The 7103-nt window shown below is 31.2% G+C and overlaps 1 non-coding gene across 1 annotated transcript; it reads left to right on the top strand.

Moving 5' to 3' along the window:
• Positions 1 to 4296: 4296 nt before the first annotated feature.
• On the top strand, positions 4297 to 4369 carry TRNAG-ACC (transfer RNA glycine (anticodon ACC)). The gene has a single exon. It is a non-coding gene; the product is annotated as a tRNA-Gly (tRNA).
• Positions 4370 to 7103: the final 2734 nt, after the last annotated feature.

Below are 7103 nucleotides of genomic sequence, written 5' to 3'. Positions count from 1 at the left end.
ATGCAAATAAAAACGTTCTAATTTTTATTGCAGATGCGTGCGTACTTATAGTCAGGCAATGTTTATCGATCATAAGTGAAATGTCATTGCCAAGGTGTCAGGGGCAAAGTAAATTCATGTTTTTATTCTTTAATTTCGAAGAGAACTTTTCATACCTACATAAATTCAGTGAGTGAACTGGGCTTTTAAATGTATAGATTGCCAGTGAAAAAATAACATTTTACGTCGCACAAACACTTTTTACAGAAAACTAGCCTTTTTAATATTCATTGATAATAAAAACATACCATTATTTTTTTACCGAAGAAAGGTTGATCCAGAAATAAATTTGATTCTACTGAAGTTAGCCGAAAAAAATATAAGCAAAAACGTTTTCTTTCAACGCAATTCGTTGATAATAAAAAAAACAACAAATAAGTAATTAAGTGTTTTTTTCTGTTTTAACATATTTAACTGTCGTATATACCATATAGTTGTCTTTTATTTCTGTATGGAGGTTCTGCCGTAAAAAAGGATATGAAAATATATTACATTACTTTCCTATAAATTAGTCTCTTACGAACTTTTTTTCTTAAATAACTAAATCATTATCCCAAAAATACGAGTAAATTACGCTTTATTTTCAGTTCATTTAATATTAAATTCAAATACCAAAATAATTTTCATCCCTGTGTACCCGCGTTACAGAGGGGTCAACGATCTTTATAAACGGTTTTGTAAAAGAGGGTGGAGATCGAAGTATTACTTGGAAGAAAAATGGTGGAGTGAAAAAGCTTTTTTATGAAGGGTTGTTGATTTGGTTGTAGGGGTTGATTTTAAAGGCAGTAGCGGAAGCGATTTTGGTTTTGCGCGGGAATTCGGTCAAAGCCGCCCCGGTCGACACGTGGCTCCACCCCCTCCCCTCCCCCATCCCGCGAGTAACCTGCCCTACCGCAAGTGAACCCTTCCACCCTACGGACAAACTCAAGGTCTTTCCGGTTATATTACAGCGTCAATAAAGTTGTTTTTTAATTTTACATCAAATGTTATTTGAAAAACTTCGTTATTTGTTGATTTGAATTTTGTACTCGTATGGCATCTTTCAACATTTTACTTACATGGTGGTTTCACGTATTAGAGGTGTGAGGTTTGTCTCTCCAAACCTCTGTCTACTACAACCTCATTTCTATTTTAAAGTATTTTTACAGTCGTTTGCGTTCAGTTAATGTCCTTTAAATATTAAGGTAAATATTATATTTATAAATAATAATAACAAAGTACCTATTCATTCAGAATAAAACAAAGTGGTGTGGCGTTCTATCCTCTCTGCCTACCCCTAAGGGAAAACGGCATAATGGTTTCTTTGTTTTGTTTTGTTTATCAGTACATCCATAAAATTATGTCGCTTATTTATGTTGACATTACTTTTATATTTTCCTTTCTGATACAAACAGTTACATTGAAAAAATACTTTTTTTTTCAAATGAATAACCCGCTAAGCCTCTATTTTGAGGCTTACTAGCAAGTGGGATAGAGGGGATATGAAATAATGTAGTGAAAAAAAAATACACCACAACCCCCAGACCAATTGAGAAAAAAATATTTCTTGAATTATTTTCTTGCGGCTGGCGGAAATCGAACCCGCGACGCCAGTTTCACGGTTGGCCGTCTAACCAACTGCGCTGCGGCGCCTGTCTTTTTATTCTCTTCCACATCCGCTTCTAAGCGGAGCAAGTGGACATCACCAGACGCTTCCAGGAGACCCTATCGCCAGCCAGATCTCTCACCTCGACGTCCTGAAAGACGTTTGTGCGTCTTGTAGTTCACAGAGTCTAAAGTTCGTCTGCCGTATATGTATTACAAAAAAATAATATTATAACGTACACCTAACTCTATCATTGTTGTAAGATTGCATTGAGTAAAGGTTGTCTTTACTCGACTGCTTTATGTTTCATAAAAAGTCGCTTCCTAGGTGCATCATTACTTAAACCTGAGGATGTGAAAGCACTTGACCCCTACCTTATAGCTTGTTACTATCGGGACTTGTGCTTGGAGGAGGAGATTTAGAAATCACTCGCCCTCCCCTCATCAACCAGGCTCTTTTAAGACCTCGGTTTGAAAGACTTGGGGACTCGTCACGATAGATCTACTCAGGTCGCAGTGACGTCTGATGCTTATTTAACATTGACTTCCATCTAAAAGAATAATAAAGGGGATAGGTTATCTAGTTTAGGATAATCATCGCAGACGGTTTGTCAGTAGTATTTTTAAACTATAGGACTGTGAACCGGGCAGAAAAACACACACGAATTGCCAACTGACAGAGAACCGCCATATGCACCAATTAGGAATAAATGTACATACACATTTATGTTTTTTTAGCCAATTTAAGCTTCTGAGAGGCCCTAATGGATAAACATTAATGACGTGTAATATATATTGATTAAACTTAACCTAAACAATCTTAACTAACTTCGCACAGAGGCACTCTTCACATGTTGGTCCAAGATCCTTAAATCTATTACCTAAGGCATTACAAAACATCAAATCTCTGATACATTTTAAAGTAGGTTTGAAGTCGTGGATTAGCATAGAAGGAACAAATTGACACCTTTAAAAAAATAGTGAAATAAAAAATATATGTACTGCAAATAAATCCTGTTAGTGTAATAGCAGCATGTGTTAATTTTGTTTTTCTTTTCATGGTTATGTCATACCATATTTATATACTATAAACTTATAAATTATTAAAAAAGGAATGGCTCACATAAGACGTTATAGTCATTGTGGGCATTTTCCTTAAATTACGGTATAGCTTAATTTTAAGATGTATTTTTTTAAAGTATATTTTTGCAATGAAAATTCTATGTAAAATTGCGTATGGAAAAATAAACGAATAAAAAAAAACCTTTACAATATTTACAGTCTTAGAATCTTATTTTTTATTTCATTTTTAGTTTTATTTATTTATGAAAAACAACAGTTGTTAGATAATAATATAAAATATAAAAGATATTACATACATCCACGTTTTTACGTTTAAGTTTTTCACAAATATAATGAGAGAACATGATTTATTCTTATTCTTAGAGGTGAGGGTCAGTGCTATTCAAGCTCCTGACGTCACTGCAACCTGTAAAGATCTATTATGACGGGTCCCCGTGAATAGTTCTCGCCCTCTAAGCCCAGGTCTATAAAGAGCCTGGCTACTGTGTGGAAGACGAGAGTTTAAATTTTGCCAAATCTCCCCCTCCAATCCCAGATCCGTAAAGTATCGGGCTATTAGGTAGGGGCAAGTTCTTTAATATCCTCAGGTTTAACCAGTGGTCCCCCGAGGATGAGGCTCCTTTTATGATGTAAAGGATCACATAGAATGTGTATAGGTGTTTCCTCATCTGCACTGTAAAACTTATATCTAGAAGTTTCGAAAAGGTTCATTCTAGCAAGGTGTTTGTTTAATCTGCAGAGCCCTGTAGAGAGAAAATGTAACACACAGTAAAGAGAAAAAATAATATAGCTTCACATATAAGACAAGAGAAAAAAAGAGCACGTAAGAAGGTTAAGGGATGAAGAAATAGTGTGGAGGAGATTCAAAATATTAATATGATAATTACATGAACATAATTAAAGGAATATAAACTTATTACACACTGACAAATGTTTCATTTTACAATGTGTCAAAAGGGTTTTTTTTAAGTGACAAAACATAAATTATTAATGAAAATTATTAAAAAATACACTAGGCATGGTCATGGTATCTTTAACCTGGAAGTGATAACACCGCTTGCTTCTTTGCTTCTATGCTTTATATATAATGGTCTGATGTTGTGGCTGTTGTGGACTAAAAGATCCTGAGGTTCGATCATCGTTCTAGCACAATTAAATTCCCATTTTCCATCAGTTATTTTTGACTGGTAAAATCAAAAGAACGCAACATTTCGTTAAAAATACTGGTAGATTTCTAAAATAATTTATTTTTCTCGTAAATATTAGATGCTAAAATTTAAAACTTTTCGTTATTTACAGTATCTTGAACAAAAACCTAGTAGTGCGGGAATTACAATTTTACGAGCGGAAGTCGTGACTTAAAAAAGAAAAAGAGCTAGAAATTATTATTCACGCACCCATTATTGATTTACTCTAAAATAACCATAACTTAAAAAATAAAAGTGTATCACGCAACTTTGGCGGTCGAAACTACAAAATTATATCTCGATTCTTACGTGTTTCTGGTCGACATATAATTATTATAAATCATATGTCGCCCAAAAAAATACAGAAATATATATATTTATAATGAGTACGTCTAAAAATGTCGGCCTTGTGGTGTAGTGGTCAGCGCGTTTGCCTACCATGCAAGAGGTCTCGGGTTCGATTCCCGACAGGGTTGACATGAAATATTTATTTAAAAATGTGTTTTTACACTAGAATATTTCATAGTACCTGGACTGGTACTTGAAGCGTTTGACCGATGATAAAAAAAAATATATGTAAAAAATGATCAAGATACGCTGCGATTGGTGTACTAATGCAGTACCCTATGCACCATTAAGTGCGGAAAGGCAATGATGATGACGACTTCTTAAAATACGAAAAATTTCATTTCATATAATTTATTTATGTAAGTCGAATACAAAAACCTTCTTTACAGTTGGTAAATAAAATAATACCAAAATTATACGCGAATTTTTCGTCCTTTCAAAGCGTAAAATTACTCCATGGTAATAATGTAATATCACTTTGAGGAATATTGTCTTAGATAATTGGGGCAAATTTCATAAACATGTTTATTCTCCTAAAATGGAGGCTTTCGCTAAGCCCTCAAGGTTTAATGCCCCGAACTGTTATTTCGGGGTGCCTGTGAAACGCACTTCCTGATATTCACGGGTCGCAGGGAAACCAAAAAACACATTTTCCTGGAACACTTGACACGGGTATGACGTCATCATTCAACACATACAGTCATACTTTTTTGCAGATGATGCACAGGTTTACATTTAATATGATACAATGATAAATAAGATAAATTACGATTTGGAAAATATATCAAAATGGTTAAAGGTGAATAAATTAAATATATCAAAAACAAAATATATGAATATTCGGAGAAAAAAATACCCTAGGGATACAATATTAACATTGATAATTTAAATATAAATTCTTTGAATGAAATAAAATATCTCGGGGTTCACTTGGATAGATATTTGAATTTCAAAACACAATCTCAATATGTAACAAAAATTATTTTTTTAAAATTATATTTATGGGAAGATTGCGAAATGTAATAGATGTAAAGAGTAGTGTTATTATATTTAAATCAATAATGTGTCCACAAATCAATTACTGTTCTTCTATTCTTTTTTATATTATGAAGAAAAAAATTAAAAAATATAAATTCTTCAAAATAAGGGGATGAGGATTTTACTCAAAAGAAATATATATTCTAATGTAGAAAGAATGCACAAAGAAATTGGCTTGCTTACAGAAAAGCGGCAAATTAAATATAATATAGCAATTTTTATGCATAAAATAATCAAGGGGCTTAATAAAATAAAAATAATAATAAAATTTAACCAACAATGTCATACATATGAAACAAGGGATAAAAAAAAGATAAGATTACCAATGAGGAGAAAAAAGAATCTCAAAACTGAGAAATTAAAAAAAATAAATTGTAATGTTATTAAAAGTTTGTATTAGTTCTTAAGATGTTATGAGCTAATCTAATAAAGTACAAATAAATAAATACGCAATGTAAACCTTCATACTACATAAATAAAAGAGTCGATACTTCTTCTAATAACTATAAAAAGTTAAGTAAAAAGTCGAATATTTGTTGCATTTTCGTTAAAATGGGCAAATGTGTTGTTTTTTACCGTACTTTTTTTTTCTTTTTTGTCAATAAATGAGTGGTTTTTAAAAAGTTATATATTATCAATACGATTTTCATTGAATTTAACTCTGCTACTTTCATGCTTCTTTAATCTGAGTTTGATCAATTATATAAAATGATTATCTCGAATATTCTCATTCTTCCTCATGTAATTGACCATATTGTAATTACCCAAATAGCTGCGACAACTATGTTAATTTACTGTATTAAATTAAGTTACGAAAATCCATTCGCATAATAAATATATCACATAATAACCTACCAATACTGTGGCAACAATACTTCGACTTCATATGATAAAAATGCAGGCATCAATAGACTTCACACTCTAGGCAATAAGTACCAAGACGTTGGTGACTCATTGCATGTTAAGTTTAATATAAACTGGACAGCCGTTCTCCTGTATTTCATGGATAGGAGAAAGCTAGTACCTAATAGTTCCAGATTACATTTTTTTTTTATATCATTCAGTATTGTTCAAAATTGTTTAAATTTCTTTACTATTTACACAAGAAGTAGTTTCAAATAATAATATAAGTTATTAAAACCAAAATTGTTTTAATTCCTTTATTAATAATATGTATTGATTTTTTACTTTTTTATAACAGGCTCAAAACACTTATAACAAAACACTTGGTAATAACCAAATTATTATTTGTTTTATCAGTGTTTTAATAACCGGTAATATAATTTCATAACTGTTTAGTATTAATTTATTTTAAATGCTACATATATAAATGCAACAATTCACGGACCAACTTTGAAATGTACTCTCCTATACCCAGGATACATAGGTATGGAAATGAATTAGAACAAATATTCGATATCATCTATACAAATTCTGTTCGTGAATTAAAACGAATTCTCACTCGCTATTTTTTAGAAAAATAATGGATTTATTTTAAAATATATTATTAAATTTAACTTTGTATCATGGAATACGTGATTTTTTATTTCTTTATTTAACATGTTAGACATAAATTTTAAATTGTATATTGGTGGATTTATTGCCAAATGGCAACTTCTTTCAACCAACTGATGATGATGATTTCACTAAATAGAGGTATTATTTAGTAATTTAATTTTTATACTTTTTGTTTTATTGCTCAAAAAACTTTTATTTTTTAAGTACTAATGTTGTATTAATTTTTTTATTATTATTATCTAGTTATTCTCAACTTTACTGTGTTATATTTATAATTAGTACGTAAGATTTTCTCATGGTTATTGC

Source organism: Micrasema longulum, unplaced genomic scaffold (genome assembly GCF_059751315.1).
Source record: "Micrasema longulum isolate JH-2025_06_02 unplaced genomic scaffold, ASM5975131v1 h1tg000515l, whole genome shotgun sequence".
NCBI classification, from domain to species: domain Eukaryota; kingdom Metazoa; phylum Arthropoda; class Insecta; order Trichoptera; family Brachycentridae; genus Micrasema; species Micrasema longulum.
This window is presented reverse-complemented; position numbering and strand designations above follow the sequence as displayed.